This window comes from Pundamilia nyererei, unplaced genomic scaffold (assembly GCF_000239375.1).
Source record: "Pundamilia nyererei isolate P.nyererei 1_Seehausen unplaced genomic scaffold, PunNye1.0 scaffold00112, whole genome shotgun sequence".
Lineage (NCBI taxonomy): Eukaryota > Metazoa > Chordata > Actinopteri > Cichliformes > Cichlidae > Pundamilia > Pundamilia nyererei.
This window is the reverse complement of record NW_005187513.1, coordinates 755,083-766,762: the sequence shown is the minus strand read 5'-3', so window position 1 is coordinate 766,762 and position 11,680 is coordinate 755,083. Positions and strand designations below refer to the sequence as shown.

At 40.6% G+C, this 11,680-nt stretch overlaps 1 protein-coding gene across 1 annotated transcript in view; it reads left to right on the top strand.

Annotated features, from left to right (window-relative positions):
- Window positions 1–10,955: 10,955 nt before the first annotated feature.
- The window catches only part of zfhx3b (zinc finger homeobox 3b), a 143,067-nt gene continuing 142,342 nt past the window's right edge, over window positions 10,956–11,680 (top strand). The window contains exon 1 of the mRNA XM_005741600.1: window positions 10,956–11,075. The gene's annotated coding sequence lies outside the window, so the exon portion shown is untranslated. The remainder of the gene's footprint in view (window positions 11,076–11,680) is intronic.

Here is an 11,680-nt window from a genome sequence, read left to right as displayed (position 1 = left end):
TTTTTTGGGGGGGTGTTTTAGGCCACTGAGAGCTCATGAATTAAATGCCTGTGCTGACTTAGATTGGGCCTGTTCCAGCATCAACTAAAAAGAGGTACTTGAGATCAAAGCTTTTTGTTTGGTCATTTAGCATGCTGAGTCTACAGATTAAATGTCTTTGTTGTTCCTTTTTCCTCCTCACACCTCTTAACATTCTCCCCGTGTCTCTTTTTCTATCCCTCTCTTAATACTCTTCTTTTCTCTCTCTCTCACCCCTACAAGGCTCACTTGTTATTTTTTCGTACAAGGTCCTGTAATTAAGTTTGACATAAGCACAGGGATTAAATATGTGGTTGAGGAGGGAGAGAAAGGAGCTCTGTTACAATCTCAAGGCCAGCTGTAAAATGGAACCAGATTGCGACACTTGGAGTTGGAAAGTTTGGGAAAGGAGCTTCAGAGCACAGCCAAGAGACTACTGAGACTCTGGCCAAAAAGGCTAATATTAAAAATCCTTAGGCAGAAGACTAACACTCAGTCCGATCCAATGATAATTTCTTTTTCAGCTAAAAGACTGCCATCACCTCCAGCTAAACGTTAACTGTTGTCTGTCCAACCAGATGACTGATAATTTCACCCCAGCCAAACTCTGCTGCCAAAATAACACCAGAAAGCTAAATACTGCCTAGTTAACTGCACATTTACAGCCTATGACCATAATGTATTGTTTCCCTTAACCGCAAAACAACTAATTTGTCTGCCAGTTTATATTTAGTTATCAAAGCCAATAAACTACACATTCGTATTAAAACCAGATGGTATAGTCACATGTTTTTATAGGTGCATAAGCAGCCAAATGAATTTTACAAGTGAAGAAAAAGGAGCTCACCCGTTACCTTTTAATTGTAAGAACGGAAAAGTGATTGTAACTCTAAAGCACAAATGCAGCGGGGGAAACTGTTTCACATGCTATCACTCAATCACTGACACCAAATATAGAAATATAGGCTAAGATCAGCCCCCAGTGCACCGAGCGTGTCAATAGGATTTTCTTCTGTTCTGAACTCTGAGAGGTCTCACATGGAACTTTGCATTCTTAAATAACTCTGGCAAAACGCTTTAATCTTAATGAGTCTGAACAGCAAATCTCTCATCTGCAGCAAAAAGGATTAGGAATGCAGAAAAAAAGACTGCCGTTCCACTTTGATGAATTGTGTTTAGAAAATCCCTGGGCATGAAGTTCCCCCAATGAACAAAGCGTTAGGCGAGAACGGATGCTTTTAAACAACACAACTTATCTGGGAAAAACAGAACATGTATTTAAGTGAAAATACAAAAGCAGAGCTGATTCGACTCCTCTGCAAATGATAAAAGTGACTAAGTTTTTTCTTTGCTTTTTTTCTCTCCTCAATCCACTCAGCTACTTTTGGAATCAAACCTGGAGTAGCTTTGCACAAATTACGTGTATTGTGTTTTCAGTGCTTCATCAGTGTTTATTTATTTCCCGTGATGCCTTCTGACATTGTTAAGAGTAAATAAATGAATTCATAATTTTTCTTTCACCTCTTGGTAAAAGTTCTTGAAAATGGCTGATGCGCTGATGAAAAAGGAAGCTGATGAACAAAGACAGTTAAGTGCCAAGAGGTGTTGCTTCCAAAGCCGCGAGACTCTGCTGCTTCCACTGTAGTTTGCTGTGGTTTTCCTCATTGCTTAAACAACACCAAACTTTTTGAGTTAAGCGTGGAAGCGTAGTTACTTAAGTATGCTATTATGCAGAGGTGTTTATTTGTACTTGATTAATACATTATTGATAATATGTTAATGTAATCCAAATCAAAGCAGTTCAGCATTTACTTGATTAATTATTACTCTGTGGTGTAATTCCCCCAAACAGTCTCTCTGAGTGGTATGGGTTAGAGCAGTAAGCCTCTGGCTAGTTCAGACTGCTCAAACTACAAAGAGCCTCACTGCACTGGGACCTGCTCTGGGTTCCCCCTTTCCAACTCTCCACCCACCACCCCAAATGCCTCCAGGCCTTTGGAGATCTACCCTGGCTGATGTTTGCTGTATTTATTTTACCTTTCCGTCCAAATCAACGCCTCCCTTTGTTTCTTTTAATGGACGTAGGAAAGAGATATTGCTGATCCAGGTCAAACCTAAGCTCCATATTAATGAAAAAACACCAGATACAGTAAATAGCCTCTTGAAAAAAACAAACATATCAGAAGGCTGTGCTTTTCTATTTTATTTTATTTTGTTTTATTCCAAGTGTATAGTTTTCTTCACAGCACAAGTCTCTGTGTTGTAGAGACATCAGCGCCTTGTGTGTGTGTATGTGTGTGTGTGCAGCGTAGTGATAAATATTACCATGTACTTGACCTATATTGATCCCCCACTAGGATGTGTACCCACTCCACCACGATGAGCCTAAACATCTGGTCACCAGAGTGTTTCTTTGAATGACAGATAACATCTGGGAAGACTGCTGCTATCACAGGAAACAATGTTCCTATCTCCCCCTCCCCGCCTTTCTGCCTCTACCCCCTGTCCCTCTTTCCCCTTGTCCTGCTCATAAGCACATCCCTCTCATTGATTTCCCATTAACCCCTTCTAGACTGTGAGTATCTGCCCACCCAGACAAGCAGACACCAGTGGATTGATTAACGACATAATGGCATCACTATTGCTGCCTGTTCTCATCAGTCTGACCAGGTCTGCAGACCGGCCCGGTCCATGTCCAGCTGTCTGTTGCAGTCGTCCACGTTTTTCTCCTCTTGTTATATTTTACTGTTTTCAGTCCCACTTTGCCTTATTATTGCTCCCTTTATGTTCCCCTCACTTCTCATCCACCTCAATCCTTCTGTTGTTTTTCTTCCTTCTTCCTTTTTTTCCATCTCTAACTTTGTGTCCTTATGATCCTGCGTCCTATGCATCTTCTACCCCTCACGCAGCTCGCTGTTAATATTCACCTGGCATTCAGCCTCAGGGCACATGTGTAGAACCACCGTTTGAAACACGGTACTCGACGCTCCCGTTTGCTTTCACGATAGCATGATAAAACACACGTGTCTGTGCACAATACATCTCATCCTATGAACTGGCAGTTACATGCTGATTAGTGTCATTGAGGACAGTGTATTGGAGCTCATTCAAAGTCTGAGATGAACTGTGGCGCACACATTTAGTGGCATCAAAAAATAACAGTACAGCTTTAGTTGTGTTCGCCGTAAAAATGGAACGCTGGTTAAAAATTGCCCACTGATGAGACTGCAACGGATGGGAAAATAAATCGTAATATGTGTGGGTGGGTGTTTTGAGATCTATGTATGTTTAGATTTTTTTCCTTTTGTTTTTAAATAGACTGTCTGCTATGATATGCACAGTATACATACATAAAAGGACGCAGTATCTGTTTCAGCATGTATTTCCTCCTTCGCTTTGGCAACTGCTTTGGTGGCAAAAATAAAGTAAATGTGTGTTTGTTAAATTGTGTTTGTGAGCCACAACGGAGGCAAGTTAGAAAAAGCCCTTCATTTAAGCATGGCGTGCCTCCATCAGTCCCAGTCTCTGATGTACAAAGAGCCCAGAGGAAGGAGCTTCACAGCTGTTTGTAAACTATGAGAACAGGAAAGGTCAACAAAGTAATGCTGTGCGTTTTTTGTAACGCATTTTCATCTCTCTCTGTTCCATAGTGAGACAGCAGGGCTGCGCCCTGCTTCAGTAGTACTGGTGCATTTAAATTACTGTTCTTGCCTGGAGAATAATGGTGAAAGCATAACCCCATTGTATTCTTTGATAAATTCTGGAAAATGCATGGTATAAGCTGAGGAAGAGGCGCGGTTTAAGGGCACAATTGCCTTGCAAATCTACCATGGCAAAGTTTTTCTGGGGGAGAGAGAAAGAGACGGGGAGGAAGAGAGTGGTGAGAGGAAGGGGAAATGTGGAATTGAGGGTTGAAGGAGAAAGAAAAGTGAGAGGGAGATGGTAGGATCCAGCACATGGGTAGAGTTGTAGTTGGAGGCGGGGGGGTCTGCATTGCAGGGACATGTGTTATCTCTGGGTGCAGAGGTCTTTGTTTGCAGGGCAGAGAGGTATAGATTTCCTCTCCATGTCAGCGCCTTTATTTAGGGCTCAGCACAGAGGGGACAATGGCAAACTAATCCACTACTGAATCAGGATTAATATTCAAGCTGAAAATATTAATTCACAGCCACAAGGAGGAAATGCAGAATGTGTCAAAATACTCAAACAAACAAAGAACAAAAAAGCCAGAGATCCTTGACCAAAAATTCCATCTCGAGTGCATTATTTTACTGCGTCCTGCAGTCTCGTCTCAGCATTCTGTTTGATTTCTGTATTAATCTTCATAATGATTTTCTATAGAAGAGCGAGAGCTAGGGGAAGCTGAAGAGCTGCATGTTGTTTTTGGCTATTCTCCTCACTAAGCTCTGGATTTAAGATCTGGATTTGAATATTTATGATAGAAAATAATGGAGGTTATAAAAATAAGTCCCTGCAGAGCTGGGCTGTAAGTTATAGGGGTAAGCAATGCCTCCCACATCAAAGAAGCCTGGAGATGTTGGCCAGTAGTCTGCTGCCTGTTGAAGCCTATAGCTCTTCATCCCGACCAGCAGAGAGTCTGGTTCTGCTGAAGATGAAGGATCCAGAAGTGTCGCTCAGCATCAGAGTCCTTACGAGCCTCAAAACAACAAGAGAAAAGAAATCTGCCATTAGGGTGACATCACTTGACTTGTTTCAAATGTAGTTTCACTTTTTTGGAGACTGGAAACAAGTGACAGCATTTTTTCAGCAGCAGGTTCTAGTTTCAACATAATATCACTTGATCCAAAAAGATGTTTTAAACATGCTGGTTTGCATTTGAAACAAGTGACATTTTGCCTTCCATTTCCAGTTTTTCCTTTTTTTTTTCCTTGGAAACTTAGATGTTAACATTGAACACTAATGACAACATTATTTCAGAGAACTGTGGAAATAAAAATGTTCTCCATTGTTCTTTTTTTCAGCGTCTGAGCCTGAAAGCTTAGCATGAACATTCACAGGCTGGGTCTGAACTGTTTGACATAAACTGTATATTCAAACAATTTATATAATTTTTTTATATTTAATTTTATATATATTATATTTTTATTTTTTTTAGGGGTGCAACGATACACAAAATTCACAGTTCGGTTTGGTTCGATACTTTGGTGTCACGGTTTGATATTTTTTTGATTAAAAAAAATGTTCATGCTTTTTTAATTTGTCATTTATTAAAATTATAAATATATATTTTAAGTCAAACGTACAGTTTTTAAATTTAATGTTGCTGAAACAACAAAGTAATAAAAAATAAATAAATCTATCTGATGGAGAAATCACTCATCTTTGGAAAAGAGAGTTTATTACAGAGAAATGGGCTCTTTCCAAAATAAAAGCTATACTATACGCTTCTTCTGGGCTATATTCTCAGCAGCATATTAAACATATCAGGTCCCCATAAGGAGAATCATGTGCTAACGGCTGTCTAAATGACTCGGGTAAAGTTTGTAGCATGCGTGCTTGTTGTTTTTGTCTGCTTCCACTTGTCTTTGCACTAGGATGCTGTCGGAGTAAATGTGCAGTCATATTCATTTTGTTCTCACTAGTGCTGTCAGCGTTAATCTGAAATGACGCTAACGCCACAACAGGGCAAATCTCCGTTAACGAGCTACCGTGGATTGCCTGGTGGGTGGGGCTGGACAGCGTCAACACGTTAACGAGCAAACTGCTAACGCACTAGTTCCCACCCATGTGATTGAGCATTGCGTGGCACATCCGACACACTGTTTTACTTTTGTCCATGACGCGCTTACCTTCAGGGTCATACTTCACATGAAGACCAAAATAGTTCCAAAGGCCAGATCTGAATGAGGGTGGGGGAGGTTCAATTTGCCATGTTGCAACGAGCTTAGCATCTGTCTTGCTAGCTTGCACTGCGCTCAGTGGATCTGCGCTCGACAATGCAGCCTAGGCGGAGTAGTCGAACGCAGATCCACTGAGCTCTCAGCACAGACAGCATCATCAGAAGAAAAGTTGATCAAATAAATGAAAAATTTTGTATTGTTCGATACATATGCGTACCGAACCAAAAGCACTGTATCGAACGGTTCAATATCGATAAGAGTATCGTTGTACCCCTAATATATATATATATATATGTATATACACCTTGTATAGTATTTTTGAATTGTTTTAGAACATTAACAGTTGTTATCCAAACCATAACCCAAACACGCACACAGGCAGTGTAATCCCACACTGGGGGGTAGAGGCCTGTTGTAAACCAGCCTCAAAAAACCATTGTGATGTTCAAAGGGACTTCACAGAGGCTCCAACCATTGATAAGGCCTAATGTAATGAGGCACTGTAAACTTCATCTTTTATACATGGCAACATAATGTGAAAGGTCATCTTATCTTAATCCTCAAATCTGCAGCATCCAGGCCCGTGGCCCCATTTCATGAAGTTAAAGAAATAATCTTAGAGACCACTCTGAAGACGGCCCTTATTATCTTCTCCGCAAGGTCCAATCAGAAGATGTCATTAGAGTGTACTATGAATGCACTGTAAGGAATAATTATTTCTTTTTTTTTTAATCGGCCCCAATCATATCATAGAATCAGCTGGACTGTGTGCTCATGGGGAGAAGCTTTATTATGTCCAGTGATTAATCATCAAGCACTACCTTATCCCTCTTAGACACGCTTGCACACTGCAGGCGTGGTTCATAGAAGGAAGATGGAAATGCATCACCTTCATCAGCATCCTGCTTACCTGATTTTTCCATTACTTTCAGTTCACCCTGTTATAAAGTAGCATACCGTCATCTTTTGCCCAATTAATGCTTTTTTTTTTTACATGCCTTACAGTCATGATTGGATTTTGTTTAACTTATTGATCTGATTCGGGGGGTTTTCCCTTTTGATTAATCACCAACAGAAGTAACAATATGTCATTAAATTCTAAACAAATTGAGGACCAATTACATACCCAGTCAGGCTGAAGTGACTATTGTGTGAATTAATTCAGGTCAAAAAGGTTATTGTCTCAAGACTAAGTTTGGGCAATTTGTTGTTTCAGAATCCTTTGTTCTCAAACTGAAAGTGTGTCAAATGTAGACAGATTGTGAAATATTTATTCCTTGACTGCAGATCATATTAGAGTGTTATTGTTTGTTTCGTTTTGTATTCCACCCCTAATTTGCCAGTGGTACAGTTTTTTGGCAAGTCTAACAAACACACATCAACTTTAACAAAGGTAGAGCCTATCCTGTAGCTTTAATTAGAAGGAAATTGTAAACAGACGCATGCCGTTCTTTTACGGATTATCTATACTTTATGACTGAATGTTTGAAGTTATGAGGGATTCTGAATCAGCAGTGCTCGAGTGGTGCTCTTATAGGACATTGTTGTCTTCAATTATTTTCAGTTATATTCCCGTCTGTAAGAGGCAGAAGATCATTTATTATTTAAAGATGCAATCGTTGCTGTTTATCTGGGATTTTTAAAACCGGGTTATCTTTTCACATAGTTTTTTTTGATTAAATGGAACAAAGTGTAATAAAATGCAGTTTCAAATAGATGCTTGTCTCTCTAGTGCAAGAGCTCATCTGCCATTATTGTGATTTAATATGAACGGTGCCAAGCAGCTGCCGAGAGACGGGATCTAACGAGCATCAGGGATGCTTTAGTATGTACATAAAGGGTCTCACACAGACAAGCTGCCAAAGACATGCATGCAAATACACATATAGGTGCTGACTAACAATGTCATATATCTTCATCCATATGTAGTAGATAAACACGGCAAACTGAAAGACTTGCAGCTAACTTTTGCAGGTGGATTAGTTCATTTTCTTTGGAAATAATAATGATTTGAACAAAGATTTTAAATTAAGCACACTGAGATCAAACAGCAGATTTTTTTTCCTGCATGCTGTTTGTTTACCAGACAGCAAGAAGGAACAGGCTACAACACTACCCTACTGTAGTTGTACAATGCATTTTCCTACTTAATTCATTACTCTATAAAATTGGCATTCGCAGAGCTTCATCCCCAAACAGCAATGCAAAAATAAAACTTTTTCCCCATATTTTTTGCATACCATCACTAGTATCCAGTAGCTTCCCTCTTGTTACTTTTAGTACTTAACTTCACACTAAAGCCCCTGAGACCCCACTATCGGGAGATTAGGCTAGCGTCAGTTGAAGTAGACAATCTGCAATCAATACCTGTGATATAAGCAGTCTGCCTGGGTCAGGCGACCTTGCTGTACGGGACCCACAGCAAGTCTTGTAACGTCCTCATAGATTCTGGGTGACTGACCCCTGACGACCTGGGCAGATAAGGTCAGTCTGACCAGAGTGACCTAGAGCAAAGAGGCCAGTGTCCAGTCAGTCTGGCTGTCCTATAATGAAGTGGTCAGTATTGCTTTTCTGTCACTCAGCAATTACAGGAAGAGATATGGCGCCATAGATAGGTGCTGAATGCACATGGAGGCAGTAGCCACAGAATTACATTCACGAGGACCAGTAAAGTGACATGTAAACTACTCTAATATGGGCTGGTAATGACCGGGAGCAAGATGGATCAAAAGGAGTCTGACAATATCAGTACAGCTGCATTGCTTCCATGTACGCAGGCTCATGAAGCACATCTGTACAGCTTGTGGTTATTACCTGCTTTTAAATATCTAATGACTTTTTGTTAAGAAGTATAAAAACTATAAGTGTTCCTTATTGGAACCAGTATTACTTACAATGTCATATATATAACAACCACTGCAAATAAATTGTAAATTAATAGCTTAACTTTGGCAAATACTAAATTTACTGTCGACAAACAATAACATTATAATTAAAATAGTTTACTAGAATGACCCAAAGCTATAGTTAACTGTGGATTTTCTGAAAATAGTAACTTTTACTAAATGTCTAAATGTATTTTATCAGTAATCAGCCCTTGATTAAAGATGTTCCAGATTTATTAATGACACAGGTGTAGCTTGCCGAGTGAAGAGAAACCACAATGAAAGACAGACAAACATGTGTCACAATGTTTCAGCCCTGGCCTTTTGTGCTCTTCGACACAGGTCAGGGGCTAGGAAATCCCCAGCCATCCAGCAGCTGCCATCACAGACTCATAGCATTCTTCTGTGTGCTAACTATTTAGTTGTCAGTGATTTGGTTAAGTGGAATTGACTTTTATCTGCGGTGTGCTATGGGGCTGCCACTGGCAATTCAGAATCCCCCTTCCTCAGCTCCCATCTTATCCTGGTGTCACATCCAGCACATTGCTATTGGCAGCTGAGCCAAGCCTAATCAATAGCCCAGGTCAGGGATGGCCCGCGGCTCTGCTGTGGGTGGGCTATTGATCCGACACATACACTCCCACAGGTCGCCCTGACAAACCGGGAAGTCGTGGCGTTGGACGAAGTGAGAGAGCGGGGAAGAGGGAGATGACAAATTAACAGCGCTGCTTTCTGACTGCTGTAACCGCTGACAAAATCCTGTCATGAAAATAATTTATTTATTCCCTAGCAAGGAGTGCACTGTGTACTCTTGATTTAAGGTGGCTCGAAAGGATTATTATTCGATTTGATATTTCAAATGGAAGTGATTGGATGCCGTGAAAGGCTGACCGCACATTAAAATCAAGACCAGGAGCAAAAAAAAAACCCAGATAAAACATTTCAAATGCAAGCCCATCATAACCGCACAAGATGTCTGCCCCCGTCTCCCTTTCTTTCTCTTCTCTTCGCACCTTCATTTCTTTCTCTTTGCTTTGTGTATCCTCTGTTGACACTCTATCAGACCTGTGGCCAATGAGCAAGAGTCTAGTTATTTTTGTTGCAGTTTTAAATGTTGCTCCCCAAGCTCCTTATCAGCGCCACACTAAGAACTCTTGGGAACAATTAAACATGGGCTTTAACTCAAGTCTAACCACAGAGGTAAAAATAATCGCACAATGTTTCCAAATGGAAGCGGCTTCAAAAGAGCTATTCAGTTATCACAAGCTGTCTGCCTCTCCCGCCTGTATTCCCAAACTAAATCTCTGTCGCTGTGGAACTATTGGAACATATGACAAGCATATTTACTCAGCTTCACAAACCAGGCCCATGTGGAATTCAAAGGCGTTTTTTTTTAACATGTTCCTTTTTTTTTCATTGCTGGAATTGACAGTTGAATAAATATGTACTGTCTATGAGACTTTGTTGTCGTATACTGGAGATCCTCTGCAGAACAGGCAATTATATATGCTATTACAGGAATATGTCTTGTTCCGGTTACAGGGAAATTAAGTTTCTCAGGAAATCTTTTTCATTTTTCATTTTAAAAGTCTTCAGTGGTATGAGAACAGAAATTACTCACAGCAGTTCATTTGCTATTAAATGTAATCTTGAAGTCGTAAGAGGCTGTCCTGCAGTAGTAGCATCCAAATAATTATAGATTAATTTTGTTGACTCTAAAAAGAGCTGATTAATTTTGAAGTCTTGATGGAAGTCATATTGCTCTGGTCTTTCTCTCTTGAAAGACATTTATTGTGTGCTCATATTTCCGGGATGAGGTAAAGATATTGTCGCTGCTCTTAGAAGACTGCACTGGAACTCTTTCATGGTTGTTGTGATTTTTAATTGCGTTCAAAACATGCTTCTGATGTTGTCTTTTTTTCTTCTTCTTCTTCTTTGTTTCACGTTCCAGGTGATGGCGTCATCGTGAATTGCTCTTCTTGTGACCCGGGAGTCCCTAAATCCCAAAAACGTATAGCTTTGGAAAACCCTGGAAATACCTGGAATTCTAGGAGTAAATCACCAAAACTTCTTCAGGTGCCCAGGCACCAGATCTATAGCTTTACATTCTCCTTTATTATTTTTGTGAATACAAAGAAAGAAAGCCTGAACATTAGCAATAGCGTCTGGCCATCCACCATTGCTTCGACAAACCTGCTGTGACCAAGAGGGTGTGACCTTTCTGCCTGCTGACTTCAAACAGACACTTGAAACGAAAACACAGTCAGAGAGGCTTCTGTGTGTTGGAAACTCAGACCAAAAACCCCATCAGGTAAGGCTGTGAAGTCCCCCTTGCTTCTGCTGTCCAAACCCAAAGCCCTTTAACTTCTCCAGGGCTTTGAAGCTAACTTGTCCCCTCTGTATCCCTCACATGGTTAGCTCTCCCTCAGATTTGGGGTAAAGGAAAGTCTGGCTGATAAATGCCCCGCTTTCATGCTCTGCTCACCTGTTTATTCCTCTCAGATTAGAGGATCGGAATAGATTGTGGTTGTTTGGTTGATAGATGCTTATCCTAGGTTCTTCACCAGCCCCTTGCTGACTGGGCCAGTGATCAGCCAGAGCTTAGCGTTGGTGGCGTGGTTATGTGTCACACAGGCATGCTGTACAGATACATAAACTTGCAGACCATCATATGAAAATGTACAGGCCTGTGGACAGGAAATATACTTTATTTTTACACTATGACACACCTACAGTATACCCTCTCTTGCTTTCGATTACAGTTATCAGTATTCCTGTCAGTAATGGGATGTGCAAATATTCCAAGATGTGTGTGTTTTGAAGTTTAAAGGGACAAAAGTGATTTTCAGGCTGATAAAATGTCACCGCTGAGTGTGTGTGTGTGTGTGTGTGTGTGTGTGTGTGTGTGTGTGTGTG